This window comes from Nannospalax galili, unplaced genomic scaffold, assembly GCF_000622305.1.
Source record: "Nannospalax galili isolate Female #2095 unplaced genomic scaffold, S.galili_v1.0 scaffold667, whole genome shotgun sequence".
Lineage (NCBI taxonomy): Eukaryota > Metazoa > Chordata > Mammalia > Rodentia > Spalacidae > Nannospalax > Nannospalax galili.
The window spans coordinates 3518290-3542996 of NW_008358387.1; the positions used below are offsets into that span (position 1 = coordinate 3518290).

General features: G+C 35.9%; 1 protein-coding gene and 1 pseudogene across 2 annotated transcripts in view; one reads left to right on the plus strand and one right to left on the minus strand.

Annotated features, from left to right (window-relative positions):
• Gabrb2 (gamma-aminobutyric acid type A receptor beta2 subunit) overlaps positions 1-24707 on the minus strand; it is a 246594-nt gene that overhangs the window by 188994 nt on the left and 32893 nt on the right. The window lies entirely within an intron of this gene.
• LOC115068183 lies at positions 9529-9708 on the plus strand (annotated as a pseudogene).

Below are 24707 nucleotides of genomic sequence, written 5' to 3' on the forward strand. Positions count from 1 at the left end.
GTATATATGCTCTATGTCCATTATTTGGAGAACTCTACTAACAGAAATTTTCTAAATAAAAGGAAAAGTTCACCCCAACTACCTATGGATTATGACTCACAGATAAATCACTCGCCTATCACATGTGGAGTCCAAGTTTCAGCTCTCTGCATGGAAAAAAAATCTTTGGAAACATTTTAGTTTAACACTAAACATAGTTCATAAACGTGGCCTACTGTTTATCAGAAATGTGCAAAAGGTTGAGTCTCCTGGGCGCTTTCCAAGTTCTTATAAATTGTGAATCTACCTTTGGAGAATCCTTGTGAGGCTGAGAAATCATCCGTGAAGCATCTATCCACCCAGCACATTGATGAGTGCTTGATAAGCCTCCACTGCTACTACTATCCATTGATTTCAAATCTAGTATTACTAAACCATATATTAATTTTACGGGTGAGGCAATGTGGGTCTATGATTAGTATCTTGCTCAAGATCCCAAACTTTACTCAGTTCATGTCCCAAAATGAGTTTGCAATTCATTTAGGTCTGAATTCACAGAATATAAAAGATAATTCTGCTTCCTAATTAACATTTTCTTCAATATATTCTCAAACCATACCTCTAGAGTGGGATATCTTTTTGTTCACATGATTATTCTTGTTATTTCTTTTAAAAAAAAGAAGAAGAAGAAATCCTTTTGTCTGGGTCTTTCTTCAAATGATAGTCATGCTTCTACATATTTTAGCATTTATGAGTGTGTGTGTGTATGTGTGTGTGTGTGTGTGTGTGTGTGTGTGTGTTATGCACAACTATGTGGGCACAGGTACAGGATGAGTCCAGGAAAGGATGTCTGGTATCCTACTGTATTCCCTGTTGTGAGATCCTGTCCCTCACTGAACATGGAGCTTGCTGTTTCTGTAGACTGGCTGGCCACCAAGCCTGCTCCAGGAATCTGCCTGTCTTTTTCCCTATAGTTCTAGGGTTATGTACATGTGAACTTTAATTTAAAAAAACATATTGAATTTTTACGTATTTCATACAGAACACTTCAAGCAATCTTGATCATCTTTATACCCCAATCTACACTGGCATCCACCCATTGGCCCCGACTGGAGCCAATAGACGGCCATCCTGGTTAAGGCCCATATGTCAAGTCAGTGGCCCCAGATGTCCTTCAGTGCAAGTCCATCCACTGAGGTCTAGTCAGCCTATCTAAAGTCCCTTGTTTTAGGAATATCAGCTCTTCTTCACCTAGTAGCAATCAGTTGCCAATATTTCTTCAGATAAGATTGGGGTCTGCTGTTCATTTTCCCAGTTCTATGCTGGGTTTTTGTCTGCTTGAATTTGTATGGAACTTGTGTATGCTGACATCTTTGCCATAGAATCATATGAGTAGTTTCCCAGGAGCTTGTAGGACTCTATTTCAAGGGCCAGTGAGGAGGTGCATGACCGTATGGAAATAGAATTCTACCTGTGAACTTTTTAGGAGAGTTCTGGGGACTGAACTGGGGTCCTCACGCTTACACAGCAAGCTCTCCTCCACACTGAATTATTTCCTCAGTCTACTTATTGAGGACTTTTCCTCATCATTACAGAACTCCATGCCATTCTGAGGGGCTTCTTAAAAGAATCCCAAGTCGTCACTCCCCCCATTTCCTCACAAAATGCAAGTGTTTGGGGGATAGACAAAGCCAACAGTATAAAATAAAAATGACCACTGCAAAATGTATCTGTGACAGTAAAGTTGATTTAAAATAAGCTTAACTAATGATCTTGTAATTAAGTATGGAAATTAGTATTAATAAAAATGAAACAATTTCACTATGTATGGTGTGAGTACTCCAGCAACATATCTAGCAGTAGAAAATTGATGCTATACATAATAAAATGATACTGATGAATGCTTTTGTAGCTAAAGTACTTTCCTGTGGGATTAAAGTGAATGACTCATCATTTTTCACTAGATAGTGCTACTTAAGAAAGAGATGTCTTTAATTTATTGCTCAGGTTCTCGAAAGAATATTTATATTAATTTGACTTTTTTTCAAATTTCTTTTTAAAAGTATTTAATTTATTATTTGTATTTTCTGTATCTGAGTGTATTTCCTGCATGTGTGTAAGTGCATCAGTGTTGTGCGATGCCTGCGGAAGTGAGAAGATGGCATCAGATCCCCTGGAACTGGAGTTAGGGACGGTTGTTAGCCACCATGTGAGTGTTGGGAATTAAACTCGGATCCTCTGCAAGAGCAGTCATTGATCTTAACCACTGAGTTATCTTTCCAGCCCCTTTTCTTCTTTATTGAGGTAAAATAAATGGCGAAAAGTTAAAGATGCTAATTCTTTGTTCAAAGCAGCATTTTCTCCTTAATTCTGAAAAATGAATTTAAAGAGTCTCTGATTTAACTCCAAGTTTTGCCATACAAGCATGACTTTAGGGATTTAATACTTTCCATATTGCTGCCTTTATGTGTGCTAAGTTTCACAAGTGTACTTAACCTTTAACATGAAAGAATTCCAGGTTACACTTTACAAACAATGAAAAATAGTCCGCATTTTCATCAACTTGGAATGGAAGTCTTTGGGACTACTTTATTTTATTTATTATTTTCATTTCATGTGTATGAGTGTATTGCCTGCATGTATGTGAATGCACTTGTGTCATGCAGTGCCGCAGAGATCAGAAGAAGGCTTCGGATTTCCCTGGAACTGGAGTTAAGGACGGTTCATAGCCGCTATGTGGGTGCTGGGAATCGAACCCAGATCCTCTGCAAGAGAAGTCAGTGCTCTTAACTGCTGAGCCATCTCTCCAGGCCCTCCTTAGGACTATTTTAATGGATTATTCCTAGAACCTGAAAAAAGTTAATTTTGGTATACTTCTATAGCATTTAACTACCTTGAGAGAGTATCCTTTTAGCATACATAAAAATAGTAATATATTTTTAATTTTAACATACTTGCCAATTTTGAAGTATTCCTGATTTACAGAATGTTGCTTAATGTGGCATTTTCTTCTGTGAAAACCCTGCTAAATATACTTTAATATCTTTAGTACAGAGACACTCCAGTAGATCTCACACTTAAATGCCTATAAGAGCTAAGCAATCCCAGTCCTATTATGATTAAGAACACACAATGAACATATTGTATTAATTACCAAGTTGTTACATATAGTTCTTAGATTGTCTATATTTGACAATACAAAAAATTTGCTAGTGCTACTAGATTAAATTACCAATGAAACGAGATTGTGGAAACTGAATTAAATTTTCTTATAGCATTCTAGTTGCAAAATGGAATATAAATCTTTGATAATTTCATTTATAACTCTAGTGTCAGAGAAGTACCTGCTGATGTCTATGTGTGTGTGTATGTGAGTGTGAAAAAAGAGAAAAACATTTCACAAGAATTGAAATGTAAACTTACTTTTCTACACAAAAGAACAGCAAATGTGAATGCTTTGTTAGTGAGCCCCAATTTTGGTCTATATGATCTATTTGATAATTCTGTAAGCATCACATAATGTTCAAGCTTGATATCTGTTTCGTATCTTCATTTGTTTTCTAATAAAAGAACTAGTTAAAGAAAGTGAAAATTTGGAGGTAACATGCCATGAGCATTTACACGATGCCTCCTCAAAAGCCCCTGGACGTGGTATACCTTTGCACACATGAATTCACAGCAACTCTGGTTACCTGCACAAGGTTTGCACAAGATCAAGCCAATTTGAAAGTCCAGCATGGAAGGCAAAGGGGCTCCAGATGCTTAACCACTAGTGAGGAGCTGGTGGTTGTTGAGGGAGGAAGAGTCACTTTTCTTTGCTTGGGGGTTCACAGGTAGGTTGCCTATGCATCAGTGGATGATCCCACAGCCATGGGCATATGAGCAACATTAAATGGACTCAGTGGGTTATAAATAAGTAGAAAGGTGACATGAAGTTTAGAGGGTGATATGCTGAGGATGGTGAGGGGGGAAGGAGAGGGACCAAGAGATAAGACAGAGGGGTAGAGGGATGGATCTGAACAAAATACAGTGTATGCATGTATGGAATTTTCAAGGAATAATAAAAAGAATACATTCAATTACTACTCATATGCCTATGAAAAGTGAAGCAAAAAATTAGTCTACACAAAGTTCCTCTATTACTGTTCTAGTTTTCTAGATAGGCCTTAAGTTCAACTGGACAGGTGTTGATTACCTCCAAGATAAAAGTGCCAACATTACACCAATAGGAAGGAGTTGATGGGTTGATCATTGTTGCTTATAGGCTTTACAGGTGGGCAGGACCATTGATTGACTCTCTCCCTTGACAACTTCCGTAGTAGCTTCTGATACTAGAAGAGCTAGTCCCGGAACAGTTCCCGCTTGATTGCTTCAAGTTTGTGTCTGAAATATGTTGTGTCTTCAGCAATAGGATCTCACCTTTAAGTTATGGGAGGAATGGAAGGACAATAGCCTATATTATTTTAAGAGTCTCTTGCATTGTCCTGAACATCAATCTGAAGGAAAAAAAAATCACAGTGCCAGGCAAGGGAAACCTCAAAATAATAGATTCTATATACTACAAAGGTTAAACAATTTTCAAGACTCAGTGATTACAACTGTGGTCACAAATGAAAGTTTTCTCTGAAAATTTCTGTGACGTTTCAACTTTGCTGTAAGCTAAATTAAAGTCAAAGTCAACTCCAAAAATGAAGTATGCTAATCTAAAAGAACCAGTGGAAGTTATCCTTAGAGGCTGGCAACACTTACAAAATAACCAGTTCCCATTTCTTTATGTTTTGTATAATGAGTTGAAAAAAATAGACTATTTAAGGAGATGAGCTGGGCGTGCATCCTTTGATTCCCTAGTGTCAACCTTCCCATGTATTTTCTATAATTGGGTGGACTTCATGCTTCTGTTGCTTACTGGACATTGGGGAAGCCATGAGTATTGCTTCAGCACATATGGGAAAGTCAAAGACGTTAATCTATTGGCCCAAACAGGCCATTGGCCACTGACAAATGCTCCTTTTTTGAGGAGGCAATGTAAACACAGAAGTCAAACTTCAAGAAATGATAATGTTACACAGTAGTTTCTCATAACAACTTCCTATTTTTTCTATTTACTTTGTTTCCAAGTAGTACTATTTTTCTCAAAATTCAAAGGCATTCACTGGTTTTCTAAAAATCCATGGTAATTAAAACAGCCATGAGTGAATGGGAAATTACTCAGCCATGACTTAACAAAACAGTTGCTGATAAAAACCTTCTGGAAACAAATGCACAGCTATAACCACACTGTACATGCAATTTTGTTACATTTTGAGCTTCAGTTACATCTTTGATATCTTCTACATCATCAAGTGATGCTTATGACCTAGGGAGGATCCCTCTTGATTGTAGATACTAGCAGCTGTTATTGAATCCTTTGTCTTTAATATTCTTGTCATTTTCACTCAGGTAACATTTTTATACAGTACATCTTTATATAGTTTGGAAAGTGTTCCCTGGTAAATACCTTCATCTTATCTATTATTTTTACTATTTTATTAAACTATTACATGAACATCATGGTACTCCCCACAAGACCCATGCCCCCAGGTTCCTTTCTTCCAATTTCCATTAAAAATGCAAAGCTAAAAGATGGTCAATATTCAAGGAAAGATATTGATGGTAAAAGATTCTTGTCTTAGATATGAATCACTTAGATATACAATGTTACTGAATTTCATAAGAATTATTCTGAGTTTGTTAGAACCTCCATAGGCTGTCCCTATCCCCTTCCATTTTGCTTAGGCCTCCTGATCTGCATTTCACAGACCTGTCTTCTACACTAATGTAGAGTTCCACAACTAGTCATACATATGTCTGAAAGGTGTCCAGTCCTAAGTGACATATATACAGTGGAACCTCTATACCTAAGTCTCATGGAACTTAGCAGAGCAGGGGGTAGAGAGGAATCTAGTGCATTCCTCAACACTCACCAGTGAAGCTTCCTTATATAAGAGAGTACAATGCACACAGAAGGCCACAAATGACCAAGTTTTAGACAATAAGAGATTACAGAGTACATGTTCCTGGGTAAGACTTCTATATTAAACCTCACCCACCCATGGCTCAGGGGCCATTGTGGAAGAGCAGGGTGGAAAGATTATAAGAGCCAAGGTTTGTTCATGAATGTAAGAAAACAGAGGCTTTCAGGCCTCTGGGAGCTTGTTCATATGAACTTGCAAAAATGGTGAAAGTACACACAAGCCCTAGGCTGACTCAATCAGACAAAGACCCAGCATAGAAGTAGAGAAATGAGCAGCCAGCCCTAACCTTAGCCAAGGAACTATTGGCAACTGATTACTATGGTGTGAGGGAGAGAGCTTCTGCAAGGGAGTGACTCTATATAGGCTGACTAGACTCCAGTGGATGAACTTACACTGAGGGAATTCTGGGGATAAATGCTTGACTAGATAGTTAAGCGACTGTGACCAGTAATAGTCATATATATAGAGATTAGAAATGCATGTGAAAACATCTCAATGTCAATTGCCTTAAAATGAATTTTTCTGTATGAAACTGTATTTTAACAACGAAGTGGAGATCTTTTTTAAACGTTAAAACCTCATTTAATTTTATGTCTTATAGAGTTTATAATGAATAAAAGATTGTATAAGCATAATAATTCATCTGTAAGCCTAAAAATGTACAGCCAGTTTTGAAAGAGATGTACCCTAGCTCAGAAAAATGTTATTGAATAGGTTAATGCTGTTGTAATGAAATGCTTCTTCTAATTAAAAAAAAAATGACAGAATGCATAAAATCTGGTGGAGGAATTTGGGGGGGTAAGGATGGAGGAGGGAATCTAAATTCAATTAAGATCTATTATATGAAATGCACAAAAACTCAGTAAAATATTTTTAAAAGTTGTTCTAAAACATTGAACACATGGATTATGTTTTAGGTTGAAAGTACATTGTTTCAAGCATATGGGTGACTTCAGAATAATGCATCTCCTCCTTCAACACATGAGGCAACAGTCTCCTGGAGATAGTTCAGTTAGCATCTGCCAAACCTCTCCCAAATCCTGAACTTTGATATTTTCTATAGCACTGAAGTTGGAGGACATAGTTTCATCTATAGTAATAGTCGTTAGCACTACAAAGGAAGAAAGTACCACTAAGTCTCAAAGCATTAAGATCTTAGCAGGGTTCCAGTTGTTAGGTAAAATCTAATCTGACCTCAACAGTGAAGAATCAAAATATACCACAGGGATTCAAACTTAAATTCAATGATGGTTATCTATTTTAAAAACAAGACTAGAGTTTCCCAGGAAGCCAGGGCTGAATCCAACTATTCTGTGATACAGACGGAGACACGTGAATCTTGGACTATGAGATGACACAATCAAGTAATCACACCAATCAGCATTTCTTTATCTCAGGAGAGTTCGAAGTCCTTTAAACACATTATATGGGTTGAGTTTTGTTGTAACCCTTTAAAAGGCTTGGTTGGGAAGAGAGCTCATGGAAGGTTATAACCTACTTATTTTATTCCATCTCCAGCTTGGCTGCTGCTCTTTCTTGATGTTTCTGATGGTCTTGAATGTAGTGATATTTTGCCTATTAATTTCAGGTGAAAATTTCCTCTATTTGGGTTTCATGGTGAATTTAAGTCTACTGAAAACTTTACTGATTCAGTATGAGTTATAAAGATGCATGTTAGAGAAATACTTTTAAGGTCCACTTTAAAGACAAAAGAGTGTAAGCATCTTCTCTCACAATTACCATTGAAAGCTACCACAGAGGAGTTTAGTCATGAAAACAATACTTTATTGAATGAGTTTATAAGGCTTTGAGTATGTTTTACCACACTGAAGAGCGAAGCATCACAAATGGAGAAAGAGAGAGGTGATGAGATAGAGGCCTTAAAACGCATAATAATAGATCCTTATAAATATTCAAGCAACAAAGATTGTGAAAGTATCACTTGTCTACTCTCTTGAGTATCTTTGAAAACATGTTTCTTTTCCTTTAGCGAGATGTTAAAACAGATTCAGATTATTTGGTTTTATTTCTTCTAACAATACTTGAACAGGTATCCACGCCATTGCATTTCAAAATTTTTGTAGGCAAAAAATACCTTGTTTGTATCACTGTTAGCTGTGATACCGTGCAGACAGTGACCTTATATTGTGGTTAAAAGAGCTGTCTATAAAGTTCTACTCACCAAATCAACTTCAGTAATTCATTATATTTCTCTTACATTACTCTTTCACAAAGAATACAGATAATCCTTCTTCCAATACTAACCTATCAATCACTATATTTCAAATAAATGCCAACATAGGAAAATTAGCATGAGTCATTTTTTTACTTGGAAAAACATACATTGCTACCTGAGGCCAAAACTATAAGCTATAGCAGCTGAAAAATAACAGGAGGTCAGTCCAGGAGTCAAAGCGACTGCAGCAAAGCACTGCTGGCATTGGGGGGGTCATTCCTTCAACTGGGAAGAAGGGAAAAACAGGGTAGAAGAAAAAACTTCACTAATCTTCAGTGGGCCTTGTCTATACTCCTAGATTTCCTTCTAAATATTTATGAATTCTATATATTAACCTATAAATGGAACTAATGAAATGTATAAAAGATGATTGTTTAAATAAAGGAATAATCTCCCTGGCTATTTCTAAAGCCATATCTATTAGTGATTATGTTATTATGTAAGTAGACTACTACACAAAAATTAAAATGTAAAAGAAAAATTTTCCCATTGAAAAGTACTGTCCAAGGGATATTTTCAAACCAGTTACCAAAATGTTCACTGAATAGACTAGGTAAATGTTTAGCACAAAAAGCCAAGTGTTCCATCTTCCTTCTGGGTAAGTTGTGAGGCAGGGGCAAATCATGGTGAACCTGAATACTCACTAATTGTTTTATTTCTCTATATTAATATTTTCTTCAAAGATCACACTATGTTCTATTGCTTTTCAGAAAACTGATTTCATGGTTCAAATCCCAAGCCCACTGACTAAAGAGCAATGAAAGAAATAAAGCTATTCCACAGCAATAAAATAAAGCAAGCAGCTCAACGTGTACAAGACAAAAGGTTAACAGTCCTGTGGGTACAGATTGCAGCTTTTAAAATCTTAATAAGTGAAAAATATTCCTTGATTCATGTCCTAGTATGATTCTCAACAGTTGGAAACTAACCTTGCTGATTGTGTGACAGACAAAATCACTAGTGATGTTGAGAACTGATATTAAAGCTGGTACTGAGTTTGTGTGCACTTAAGTAAACTGAACACTTAAAACTTTCTCAGAATTAGTTTCCATTTTGTGTGCTTGTTTAGTTGTTTCTTTGTGTTTTCTCAAATGTGCAGAAAAATAAACAGAATAGTGACCTTGAAGTCTCTATAACATTTGGACATAACACAGGCTTATGGAGCTGATAAATGGAGCTCCATTTGTAAAAGGATATCCTGCATGCTAGCCAGCTTTCTGAAACTGAGACACAGCCTGGGAGAATCTACATGAAGGAGGAAAGGTTGATTTCCGCTCATGGTTTCAGAAATTTCAGTTGATTGCCTCTTGGTCTTTGGCTAAGATCTACTGTAGTATCAGTTTAATATCAGATATGTCATCTATTTGAAAACAATATATTAAATAGGTTTCTGGGGCTGGAAGAATGAATAAGAGCTCTCTCCATCCATTCCTTGTCTTTACCTGGTATTGTAGTATTTCCAGGTATGATACACCAGAAAAATAAATAAATAAAAAGAAATTTCAGTCTATTGTGACTGGGCCCTGTCATGAGACAGGGATGAACAAGTATATGGAGAGGTCAACTGCTCACCTAAGGTGGCAGGGAAATGGAGAGAGAGAGAGAGAGAGAGAGAGAGAGAGAGAGCTGAAGGAGCCTGGGTCCAGCATCCCTGTCAAGGTTACACTCCCAATAACCTAACTTTTTTGCCCCACTCCCTAAAGATTTCACAAATTGCCCATAGTTCCAGAACTGGGAAAGGAAGAATTGGACACATGGAGCAGTGTGGGGCATTTAAGATACAACCCATATCGTTGTATGACTGCAGTGGGGATTTGTTGCCAGCATGCATATCCAGTGCCTATTATTTTGGTAATTTTAGTTTTGAAATTGAATTTTTTCAATTTTCATGCAATACGATTTTAATTTTATGGTATTTAGGTACCCTCCCATAGCCCCACCTCCCCTTATTGCCTCCTGCACAGTTTAATGTACACCATTATATGTATATATAATATATAATATTATACTATATTTATAAAATAAGGCCAATAGAGTCCAATTTATTTTCTCAAATGTCTTTCAGTGTGGATCCATCCACTGGAGCCTGGTTAACCTAGCAAGAGTCCCATGTTTGAAAGAGACTGTCTCTGCCCAACCTAGCAACCAGTGGTTGCCACAATTTCCTTGTGTGGGTTGCAGTTTCTTACCCACTTCCTCAAGTCTATGCTGGGATATTTTTCTGGTTTGATCTTGCATGGGACTTGTGCATGCTGTCACCATCACTGTGCGTTCATATGAGTAACTGATCAGTTTGGGGTCATTTTCCCCCTTTGGCTTTTATAATCTTTCCACTCCCTTTTCTGCAATGATCCCTGAGCCTTGGGAAGCAGGATTTTAATACAAGCATCTTATTAAGTGATAAGTACTCTGCAGCCTCTTGTTCAAGCTGGTATGACTTCAGAGTCTCATCGCCATTGACCAGCATTCATAATTCAAGAAGGTGTTATCCATGCTACTGGGAATAAAAAAAAAATCATCATCAAACTTACCCAGCTGTGAATCTTGTGAAGTACAATAATAACTATACTGGCAAGCAGTACAATAGTGACAGAGATATTGTGGGAGTAACCAACCACTCTTTACTTGGATTTAAGGTCCACTTCCTAGGAAGCAGCCCATACCTGGCATTGATAACAGGCTTAGGAACCTGAGGCTAGACCGGTGACAGGACCCAGGGGAGAGCCTCATACTAGTTTTCTACTACATACCATATTAAACTGACTCGTAATGATTCATTGATATACCATAGATGAATGCATCTCACAACACTCACTTGAGAAGTTTCCTCATGCAACAGATGGTGATTACCAAAAAAAAAAAAAAAAACCACAATGGGTCAACCTATTTTGATAATTTAATAAATATTTTTATTTATTCATCATTATTTATTTATTTTATGTGTATAAGTGTTTTGCCTGCATACATGTACATGTACCATGTGTGTGAAATGCCCTGAAGAGGCCAAAAGAGGGTGTCGGCTCCCTTGTAAGCGGAGATATGGACAGTTGTTAGCTACCATGTGGGTGCTGGGAATTGAACCCTGGTCCTCTGGAAGAACAGCAAATATTCTTAACCACTGAACAATCTCTCTAGCCCCATATTTTGGTGATTTTAATAGGGCAGTAGTTCAATGATTTATTTAGTAAATTTGTTTGGCTTATTTGATCTTTTTCTCCTCTCTTTCTCTCTTTCCTGCTGCTGTTATTTTTGTTCTTGTTTTATTTTTGCATTTTTCCTTTAAGTGTGTGCAGTATTAGAATGGATCTCCTTATGTCTCCAGTGATTATTTACCTTTACATACATATTATTTTCATTGTGAAAGATAGAGCTAAAGGGAGAATGTTCATGTTGGATTCTCATTCCAAGATTCATGCCATGACATGGTGTGTCTAATCAAACCAAAAGATGGCAAAGTTTTCCCTAAACTCTTTTAACTCTATTAACATCAACCAACTTTTTCTTGATACTTTAGTAGGCATGCATCAAGTACTAACAGAATGTCTTCAATAATGAACTTATCACCACAGTGTTTATCAAAATTCCTAAAAATGATGTGCTGTAAATTAATTAAACGTATCCTAAAATTAACTTAAGAAACAAAAAAAACAAATGAAGAATATTCACATTTGAGGCTGGCTGTCAAAGTCTCAGCTTCAGTTTTAAAAGTTTACTTTGTGCAAAGGCTTTGCCATTATAACTAATAAACAAATAAGTAAATAAATAAGGTTGTTGCAAGTAGTATTCAAAGGATGGGAAAATAATTTGCATTCAACACAGTAGATTTAATTACCTTTCAATCACTTATCTTTAAACAGACAGTTGTGGTTTCCCATTATCCACTGTAAATTGCAATAGCCTTTTGGGTGCTTTATTAATGAAACTGTTAGCTAGCTATTTTTACTTTTAATAGTTTAAAAGATAGTGACCTAGCTTTGCTAATTTTTATAAATATATTTTTGATGTTAATTCAAAGTTTTAAGACTAAGCAGCATACCTGGTCTTACATTATTATTATACTTTTACAACTCTACATAAATTTTCTTATCCTATTTTCCAAGAATAATTTAGTGGAACATCTTTGACATTGAACCTGACATTCTGTGTGTATATCCATTTCTAAATCTAGGGATTAATCCACTTAATCCTTTCTATAAGAAAAAGAAATCTAGATTGACATGTTAAATAAAAATGAAAAAATCTTAAGTATACATACCTTCAAAATATCAAATATTTTATATCTAAATATAAAATGAATGTTTGAATAAATATAATAAATATTATTAAAATTATTTTGTATTATTTAATTGATCTTAATACAGATTTATTTTATACTACTTATGTTTGTATTTAATATATTTATGTTACCTATTGAAGATTATGTATTTTATAATTTTAAAATGTTTCCTTCAATTGTTCTACAGCAACTTACTGTAACTTCATTATATTGATGGAAAATATATGATCCAAATGAGAATTAAAAACCAGGTGAGTAAATAATTTTTTGGTACAATGATCATCGCTACACTATAGACTTAGCTACATTTCCATGAAAATGCTATAAAAATATGTGGATTAAAAAATTTGTATTTTCATTATTCAATGTTGTGATCATAAAATAAAAGAGGGCATCTGTTCATTAGGATAGAAAGGAAACTTCCATATGTGTATTCAAATGCATGAACTAAAAACCCACAAATAAAAACTTATCTTGGATAAAAAATATAAATGAAATCATCTCTCTAACTCTGTTTCAACATTTAGGACTAATGATAAGCAATAATCATGCTATACAAAGTACATAAATTAACTGTGCTCCAGTGCTGCACATCAGATTGCAAAGGGTTTCAATCCTCAGATGAAAGGAAACACAAGCTGAAAGAGTCAGAAGAACCACAGCCTCCTCCTCCCTGGTTCTGCCCAAAGTACAACAGAGGAAAACATTCCCAAAGAGATGTGGCTGTGGTGGTACAGGTCTGTAACCTAGCTCCTGTGAGGCTGAAGCAGAGGATGGGCACTTTAAGGCCAGACCTGGTTTCATGGCGATGCTTTGTCTCAAAACAACAAGAGGTGCTCAGGCTGGGGAGATGACTCAGTGGATAAAACTTGCCCAGCAAGCATGTAGACTGAAGTTTAGAACCCCAGAGCATATGTAAAGCTAAGCCTCCTCTAATCAGGGCAGAGACAGAGGATCCTGGGAGCAAGTCTGTCAGATGCTGGTCAGCTTGACTACACTTTCCAGATGAAGAGGGGGGCAGGGAGGGAGGGAAAAGGAGGTAGAGGGGGAGGGAGCAAAGGAAGGGAGAGAGAGAGAGAGAGAGAGAGAGAGAGAGAGAGAGAGAGAGGGAGAGAGAGAAGGAAGGGAGAGAGAGAGAGAGAGAGAGAGAGAGAGAGAGAGACTCTGCCTCAATAAATAGGAAGCAATTGAGGAAAACATCCAAAGTGAACTGAACTTCAGGACTCCTCCACACATACACAAAACACTCGTACACATGCACAAACAGAAACAAACAACAGAATAAAGAAATAAACATGTCTGAAGAATGGAGGAAATCTTCCTAGGCAGAAACAAAGTTCAAAATTTGAGGGTATGGAGCATCTAAGAGTAAAAGGTACTGGAGAGGGTTAAGAAACTCCAGGAAGGTCCATAGGAGTTTTTCATTGAGATTTGGCTAAATATTAACCATCGAAGGAACAGGGTGGACATTTGTAAGGTCTGCAAAGATAAATAAATAAGTAAATAAATAAATAAATAAATAAATAAATTTCTGGAGACTTGTAAATTAAATAAAATTGCCATAGATTACACTGTTTTCTGATACTGAACTTCCAAAAAACCGGAGTGCAAAAATATCAGAAGAAATCCTAGATAAGAAAGAATCAGGCGAATATGATAACAAATGGGAAAAAAAGTTAACGAAAACAGAAAAGGTTTTTATTTTGTTCTGGATTTTGTTTCATTTGTTTCCAGAAATGTTTTTTGATTGTAGATAAGGATTTTAAATTTGCCTTTTAAAAATATTTCATGGATTAAAAAAAAAAAGATGTGCATAATATGGAAAACAATGGTAAATTTCAGCATAAACTATTTTAAGAGAGTCAAACGGGAATATAAAAGAGTAAAAGAGTTAAGAATTCTTCAATAAAAGTGGAAAGAAAGAATGTAAACAGGGGCTGGAGAGATGACTCAGCGGTTAAGAGCACTGACTGCTCTTGCAGAGGACCTGGGTTCCATTCCCAGCACCCATATGGCAACTACAAACTGTCATTAACCACAGTTCCAGGGGAATCCGACGCCCTCTTCTGATCTCTGCGGCATTGCACAACATGGGAGCACTCACATACAACCAGGGAATACACTCATACACATAAAATAAAAATAATAAAATAGTTTTAAAAGAGAGAAAGATTGTAAACTGAGGAAGGGTAAAATGAAATAACAGAAGTAGAAATGGTTGATTTAAGTACCATCCTTGAAATATTCATGATTATATTAATTATAAGTCATAGTAGACTAGATGGTCTACTTATCAGAGAGCGATGCTTACACTGAATAAGAAAGGGAAACTCAACTAGGTGCTCTCCCCAAGAGATGTTTTGAGTTTAAAGACACAAAGCTACAAAAGAAAGAAAAATAAAAATCATTATACTACTCCCAAGAAATACCACCACAGTCAAATTAGAATGTTCATATAAAAAGCTAACAAACCAGAATTCCAGCCAAGGAATACAATTGAGTATAAAAGTGGAATGTCACAATGGGAAAAGCACCAGCATGTTAAATACATGAACATTTGGATGCATCCAAAAAAAGAGGTTTAGAATACATGAAGCCCAAACCTAGTGTTCTAAACAGAAAAGCGAATAAAATCCACAGTTTTAGTAGCAAATTCTACCTTCAATAGTTGACAGGTTAAGAAGACCAAAATATGAAGGGCTGTGAAGATGTAAAAGACTCAACAAACTAATATAAGTAATATTTACGGAACATCACACTTAGAGGAACACTCAAAATTTCCTAGTGCATGTGGAATGCTTTATAAGTAAGCAAAGAAATCATATCTTAAGATACGCAGTGAGCCTTGGAGACTGACTTCATACACAGTATTTTCTGGCAACAGTGAAATTGTAGAGAACCTTCCATAACCCTAAACCATTTAGAAAATAATGTTAATAACTCGTGGGAAGATGAGAAACCAAAAGAATGCTGAAATATCTTCAACTGAGTGAGAGCAGAAGCAGGATAGTGCAAAATTTGGAGAACACGGTCAAATTCGTGGCTAGATTTAATTTACAGATTTATTTGCCTGTATTTGAAAAGAAGAAAGTCTTAAGTTAATGCTGTAGGATTTACCATGAGGAAATATAGAAAAAATATGAATTCAATGAAAATTAGAAGGAAAAAATATTGATATAAAATTAAAAATGGAAAAATAATTGTGAAAATACCAAAAGTACATTTTTGTAAGCACCAATAAAAATTAAACTTATTGCTCCAGGTGTAAGAGCGGGCAGAGACGTGAATGTCAGCAACCGCTGAAAAGAGGGAAGGATATCAAGGTATGTAAAAATATTTTTTAAAGTAAAGAATAAACAACTTTAGAGTATACATTTTATACAACAGATGAAGCATGACAAATTCTTTTAGAGACAGCTCACTAGAAAAACCAGAATTCAGAAATAGACTCCCACCTGTAACTCAAGCACCCACAAATATAAAGAAAATGGCTAGTCTTTTAAACAAATAACGTTGCAAAAATTTTATACCCACAGGAGGAACAATGAGCCTTGATTCTCTCCCTCCATCCACCGATAAATTGATTCAAGTTGAATCATAAACAAGAAAATAAAACCTTAGAACTTCTTGAAAGGAATATGGGAAAATATCTCATCAAACTTTGAATATGAGATCTTTTGGATGGGACATTGAAATAAATGGCAAACTAAACTTTCATATTTTTTAAACCTTCTGCTAACCAACAGTATGTTAGAAAGACATCTTATAAAATATCAAACTAGAACTCTTCAGCCTTGCCAAGGTCAATAAAGTCAATTTAAACTTGAAGCACTGTCTTGACAAGGAGGAGCATAAGGAGACATGACATGACATGCAGTGTGGACTCTTGACTGGATCCTGAGCAGGAAACTGATATGTCAAAGGAGTGGGAAGGTCAAATAGTAAGACTCTGAAGTCTGTTTAATAGTATTGTGCTGGTATTACTTTCTTAATTTTGATAAATGTATCACAGTTACATAAGGTGCTACTATTAGTGCAAGACAGGGATGTGTATGTTAGATTTCTGTAATATCTTCACAATTTTCTGTAAATGTGAAGTTATGCTGAAATGAAAGTACTGACAGAAAAATAAGTGGGTGTTATGAAAATGAGTGGGCAAGTCACAGACCAAGAAAATGTATTTTTATACACTCATATGCATGTGAGCGTGACTGTGTGTATGTATGTATGTATGTATGTATGTATGTAACTGCTGCAACTTAATAATAAACTGACACAAAAATCAAAACTAAACAATAACTTAACTTTGCAAGTCAAGGTATGCAAACTGGTCAGCAAACATGAAAACTTGCTTCTCAGTATTAGCCACCTGAGGAAGTGTAAATTAATTCAGGATGAGAAATCATTCAACTTCCACAAGACAGGGTACACTTCTATAGAGTGGCACTCCAAAAATGGAGTGCAATACAAATACCAATGCACACTGGTAGAATTGTACAATGGAATCACCACGTTGAAGAGTGGTTTGGAAGTGTATAATAAACATAAATACATACCCATCAATTCGAGATATTTATCCAAGGGGCTGGAGAGATGGTTTAGTGGTTAAGAGCACTGGCTGTTTTTGCGGAGGTACTGGGTTCAGTTCCCAGCATCCACATGGTAGCTAACAATCATCTGTAACTCCAGACTTATAGCTCCAGTTCTAGAGGATCTGTTGCCTTCTTTTGGCATCCATAGGCATTGTATGACATGGATACACTTACATACATGTTGGTAAAACATGCATACACATAAAATTTTAAAAATAAAAAAAACCACTTAAATATAGTCATCTGAAAGAAATGCAAACATATGTAAGCAAAAATACTTTAAAATCTTCAAACACTGTCTTAAGTACCATTTAACTAATACTTATGAAATATTGAATTTTCCGCATTACTTAGTAACTTATCTAGCATCAGCACTATAATAAATGCTTTCTGAGTATAAGCCCATTTATCCTTCATTAAAACCATATGTAACTACATATTCTGTTTATTAAATGATTTATACACAAATATTTACTGAGCATTTAGGTGTATTCCAAGAAATGTTTTAGGTACCAGACACTTAAAAAATTAGATGTCAGGTTTTATGTTGTGATAAATTTGCAGTTTAGGTGGAGATAAATAACAGGTGTACCAATATTGCCTCCATTTTATAAATGAGACTTCAGAGGTGAGGGGTGGAATTAGAATCCAGTTTCTCCAGAATGCCTGATCACCACATTACCTTGTCATGCGAAAGCCTAACAGAACCCCTGTCTCTACATACATCTCTTTAGGTGTCACTTTAACAAGTAACTTATTTTTTTTTAAAAAAAAACTGTTACAAGTAATTTTAAATTAAATTTATAATAAGAAAAATAAACTATATTTTCTAAAGAGAAGATCAGCTTAGGATCATTGCTACCACATAGAAAAGAACTAAACATGGGGCTGGAGAGATGGACCAGTGATTAAGAACACTGGCTATTCTTGCAGAAGACCTGGGTTCGAATCCCAGCACTCATACGGAGGCTACACAACTGTCCTTAACTCTAGTTCCAGAGGATCTAACGCCCTCACCTGTCCTTCGCTGGCACTGCATGACATGGGTGCACTTACACACATGCAGGCATATCACTCATATACATAAAATAAAAATCAACCAATCAATCAGTTCATCAATAAAAGAACAAAGCAATCAGTTAGCTGGCTCGACAGAAGCATAGATACTGTGTATATACTTCACCCTGACACCATTTTATGACCACGTAGGCTGAAGTGTGTGCTCTGATTGTTGTGAATTAGTTCTACATGTCACATGAATGGTCATCTTTATTCATGACTTCAGAATCATGAAGCACTTTGCTAATATCAGAAAAGTAAGGCGTGATGATCTGTGAACAAAACTGTGTAAGTAGAATTAATTTGCTAGAACAACCTAATTTCCTCTAAGCTGTTCTCTCTTTGGAGAGGTTCTGTTGCTCCATTTAAAACTAGTAATACTTAATTCCATTATAGATAGCTATATAAAGAAATGAGGCAATACTGCATAAGTGGAGTACTAGATCTTCCTTATTACACTCACTTTGAATTACCCTCAAACTAATAGATGTAACACACGTTGTAAAATGTACTCTGATTAATGCGCCTGAGAAACCTTATTAATAGCATGAACAGACTGTTCTAACTATGAGAGCAGGGGGTTAAATCTCAGTTACACACCACATGCTTAACATAATTGTGAAGCCCCGTGATTGAAGCCTAGCGGTAAACCAATAAGTAAATAAGCTCATAGATGTTTAAATAAATATAATTGATTTTAATCACCCAAATACCTGGAAATACAAAATAGCTTTACAATAATATTGCTGCAATGACTTCATTTTGTGTACAGCATAGTGCTATATCAATTGATGCATATGTGTTCATGCCTTGCAAATTAGTCACATGCTCTTTTTCCTGAAAAGTACTTGTACCATTGTTTTTTATGGGGTGGGGGGGGCAGTTGACGTAAATGAGCACAGGCATCACATTCTCTGAAAACCTTACCTGACATCCTCAGTGAGTGAATTGCCCTCCTTTTGGGATCAGCTTTTTATTTTACACTCATCCATACATACATTCATAATAGTAGTGAATTGCACCATTTATTTACACATATACTGTTTTGATTCTTCCTCCTGAATATTTATTTCTCAGTCCTCTCTTCATATCATTTGCTCCTAAGAGTCATACTCAACATACTTAATACCTACAATGGTACAGAAACTTGCTAGCCAAAGTGATTTTAGGTAACCAGTATATCTCTCCTGGATCAACATGTTGCCTTCCTCCAACACCAATGCTTGGGGGCCAGCATCATAGTGGAGGCTAGCTAGCATCATCACCTCTGCCTCATCTTTCCTTGAGACCTCCCTACCTCCACCTTCATCCTCTCCAATTTCCTGCTCATATAGTACACTTCATGAATTTTCTACAAGGTAACAAAGAAACTTAACTCTAAGATAAAGTCTGAGTTTCAGCTTCTTAGAAAAATCCTCTTTAGCATAAATCTAAAGAAGAAATCATCCCCTACCACCTTTAAATCTTTTATTTTGCTACATAGTATTTGTGAATTTCAGCCTTGAAGTTTGGGTTGGCATTAGAGCTTTGAGGACAATGGATAGGTCTTTTCATTTTCAAATATATGTATGTCATAAAAAAATCTCGCACTGATATTTAAACTCCACTTTAATTAAATTTACCAGGCCACACACAAAGAAGTCACCCAAGTAGGAGGGGGACTCTGAGAATAATGGTGCCAGAAGGGAAAAAGGAGGATGAAGGTAGGGAATGGGGTGGAAATGACTAAAATTCATTGTATAAATTATGAAACTGTTGAACAATAAAAAATCATGGAAAGAAAAAAAACAAGAAAATTCATTGTTTTCAATATAATTGAACATCTTCAAGGTTTTACTCATAATAATCCACTAGAACCCCTTATTTAGCTAACTTGGGCCACAAGGATCATATCCATCCTGCATCTGCATGCCCTTCTGGCATAGCAGGATTATTACATTTCTCAACTCTCACCAGAGAAGTTTCCTTATGCAGAAGCAATGAACACAGAAGCCCACAAATGGACAAGGTGCAGAGAACAAGAGCCTGCAGAGTGCTTCTCCCTGAACAGGACATCTGTATCAAATGTATCAAAGGCTCAGACACCATTGCAGAAGAGTGGGCAGAAAGTTGTACAAGCCAGAGGTGGTGGATGACCACAAGGAAACAATTTTACATATAGATGGTCAGTTACTCATATGAACCCAAAGCAATATTGACAGCATGCACAAGTTCCATGCAAGCTCAAACCAGATAAAATCCAAGCATAGATGTGGGGAAGTGGATACGAAACCAAATTCAACCTAAACAAATTTTTGTAATCAATGACTGCTAGAAGTGGTTGAGACAGTCTTTCAAGAATGACACTCTTAGTAGGTTAATGAGGCTCCAGTGGATGGACCACACTGAAGGGCATTTATGATACAGAGTAGACTCTATAGGCATGTATATATATATATAATGGAGTACATTAAATTGGGCAGGGAGCAGTATGGGGAGGTGCAGTTAGGGGAGGGAGTCTAAATACCATCAATATATATTGCATGAAAATAAAAAAGAATTCATAAATAAATAATTCCTTATTCAATTTTCAGGCTCATAGCTGTATCATTTCTATTTGTACCCATATTAACAACTGATCATTGTGTAGCTTTATGGCAAAAAACCAATTCAGTTATCCACAACAGTTGCAAAAGTTGAACGCATCATATACATGTACAAAATATATTACTACAAGCAATTTCTAATGGATACATTTAGTTTGACAGCAATAATAGGCATTGTCTTGTAAAAAATATAGTCAGGAAGACTAAAAATACTAATTTTAAAAACATCAATGAATCTTGTTTTTTATCATATAAACTGTATAGAACTATTTTGTTTTTATATCAAGTTCATCTTCAAATTATTTTTTTCACTGTCAAATGTAGTCTTTAGTAAAATCAGAAAATCTGGAGACCCGTATACAGTTGAAACATGTGTAACATCCACTATTTTATTTACATAGGGTCTCCTCTTTATTAATTAAAACAATAAAACACTTGATAATCACTTAGCTGAAGATGAAAATGTTAAGAAATATATAGAAATATTATTTTCAGCACATATTATTATGTACCTCTATTTTCCAAAAATCAATGGCTGTCTCATCTTCAGAGGGTTACCACACTAAAGTAATACAATCTGAGTCATTTGAGCAACAGAGATTTGATTCACCTTTTTTCTATGTGGGGTCTCTGTTTCCAATTTAACCTTTTCTTACAAGAGCAATTGTAACACTGTATTATGGCTTCATGTATTTTTAACTTTATTAGCTCTATAAAGAACCTATTCCAAAATAGGCCATATATCTGAGGGAATGAGATCATAAGTACTTCAGCTTACGATTCTGAGAGACGCGATTCAACCCACACCTATGGCTAATATCAATAAGGGAAGATAATTTTATTTAAAATGTTTTAGAATAGCCTTCTTCTCTTGTCTCCTAATAACCCAGCATCCATAAAACTCAGTTAAAACTCACTGCATACAGAAATTACACAGGCATAACACAAAGCAGAAATGTTCATTATCATGGGACTGAGGATGATCTATGATATGGCTCAAGTTTGGCTTTTGCATCCATGTGTTGCTTTCTCAAAACAAATTCATTTCAAAGTAAGCATTTCGGGCTACATTTCATCTGAAGTGAGAAAACAGATGTTTTCTGTGGAGTTGTGCTCTTCCCCTGCTAGAAATATCAACTAAGTGTGATTTCATTCAATCACAACTAAGTGTGATTTCATGATTACAGCTCCAGGCTCTCAGTGATGTGTTCAGCATCTGAGACTTCAGATGCTGAAGGGTTACAGATGTGTTTGCTGGTTATCTGACCAGTGTGTAGACACTTTTTTTTTTAATTTCTTCCCAAGAGAGCCCCTCCTGTCATCACAGTCCAACTTATATGTAGCCTCTGAAATGACATGCTCTTTTTCAAAATATTCCCTCCATCCCTAAGTTATAATCCCATGCACTCACCTGTTTTCTTCACAGAACACTGTGTAATTTTCTTATGTGCACATTGACCTGATTATTGCTTATCTTCCATATTAATGTAAGCATCATAAGAGAGAGCATCTGGATGACTGACTTTTTAATCTTTTCATCTTCTAGATATAGTGCCTGCCCTAAAGCAAACTTATCTGTTGAATAAGTGAAAACAAAAGTGATATTCACATTATCTCTAGTCATAAATAAACACACACAGACACACAAAGACACACACACAAAGACACACACACAGACACACACAGACACACACGCAGACACACACACAAACACACACACAATGCGGTGACTCTACATAGACACACAGACAGACAGACAGACAGACAGACACACACACACACACACACACACACACAATGCAGTATATCTGTGGTGTTCCCAAATGATCATCCCCCAAATGATCATCCTTCATCATGTGTGGAAAATTAAATGCACTAATTCTGAAAAATGCACTCTAGGACACAATCACAGCAGATTGGGGGCCTTTAGCCTATGCTCTCGTTCCCTGGGTTTATCAAGGTATCCTAGCCAATTTTGATGTCTACATACAACTCCGAATTCCAATTATCTTAAACCTTGACATGAACTTTGAGTCAACCTAGCCTACTCTCTGTAAGGCATGTATGAGGTAAGAAGGCTGCAGATATATGCCTTCTAATCTAGATTTTTCTCATGTTAAATAGACTATTATCAGAATTATTAACAGCTTTTAAATGTGAAAACATATGTAAACCCAAGGTCTTACCAGAGCAATTGCTCATTAAGGAATAGCCATATTACCATTTATCATTATTTGTCAATGAAGCCAGACATAATAAGACTGTCCTTATTCGGGACAGCTAATTTAAACTGTTACTGAGTGCACCTGAAATGCGGTTTTACTTGCTAAAGTCAATCTCTTCTTTTAGTGAAAGTATTTTTTCCCTTTAAATACTATTCCAATGATTTGCATGTGAAAATCTTCCAATTTCTCTGAAATTTCTCTGAAATACTCTGACTAAATATAAGTGGAAAGAGAAATAAAACTCACTGTTAAAATTCAAAAGTAAAATATGCTGCTTTTTTCTTCGGCAATATGGGTCTTTTATTGAAAAAAAAAAATGCTCTCGTTTACCCAGGGGATGATTTGCAAAACAGATTTCTTAAATTTAGAAAATGAATGAGTCTATTACTGCATACAAGGATAGCTATGAGAAACTAAATTTTGCTGAGAATTTTCTGTTTTTATTTTTCCTAAGCACTTTAATCCTTTGAAAAGAAAGAAAAGATGTTTAAGTTCTGATATGCTTCACATAACCCATTAATTCCACAGTGGATTTAAGATCCTTTAAACATCAGTGATTTTTTAATTACTATGCAAATGTATTAACTAAGCTTCTTAGAGTTAAAGGTTAGGAGCCAATGTAGAAACACCGATAAAAAGTATTTCTCCCTTTATGTCAATAACAAAAATAATTTAGGAATTCTTACACTGGCTGGAACTCATTTATTTCCAATATAATCAAACTGGAATTCTCCAGTAGCTACAGAAGTTACCCAATGACACATTGATTTATAGGTAAGAAAACACGCTGAGTTTCAATCTATAGACTAAACATGATATATAAAACAGAATATAAACAGGGTGGAAGGTCGTGTGCATACAGTGCTGCAAAGACATGTGAGGCAAAGTCGCTTTAACTGGGCATATTGAAGTCAGCCAGGTTCCATGGCAGCCTTCCTGATTCCTGCTTCATGGAGACTTGTCATGAGACAACTGCTATAGAAAGTGATTAAAGCTGGGACATGCTACTTGTGGGCCTCTGAGTCTTAAGTGACACTGGAGTAGACATTGATATTGTGACTTCATCTCTTACCTTCATTGGATTTACTTTCACATTTCCTAGCAGTATATTTTCATGTAGTAGGTCATGATAAAGTTAGGTGTGTGTGTGTGTGTGTGTGTGTGTGTGTGGTATGTGTATATATACACGTTAGAGGAGCACGTCTGATGCCCTGCTTTATCACTGTTCACCTTATACCCTTGAGACAGCAGCTCTCACTGAACCTGAACCTCACTCTTTTGGCTAGGCATCTCCACCTCCCAATGCTGGGTTTGTGAGAACACACATGGCTTGCTCAGATTTTTCACATCAATGCTGGGGATTTGAGTTTGATCAGTAAATACTCTCATATACTGAACCATCTCCCCACCCCCAGATTTTTATATTGCTAAGGAAGTTTTTTCTCCTTTGACCATTTACGGTTGACATCAAAGCTTTATTGAATGACATCAATATGCACATGAAAATATACTGAAGGTATGTGTTGATGTTTTCATTTAATGGTTGTTATAATAACTTCATTAAGTAGACTTTAGTATCATTTTTCTTCAACCTATGAGGAAAGTACATGAATTCGACTTGGTAAGTAATTAATATAACTCAAAATGCCTTGTAAATTGTACACACATTGCTTTGGAGGGCACATGATTACATTGCAGAAACCATGCAATCACATCTATTCCCCCGTTAAAGAAGAAAGAT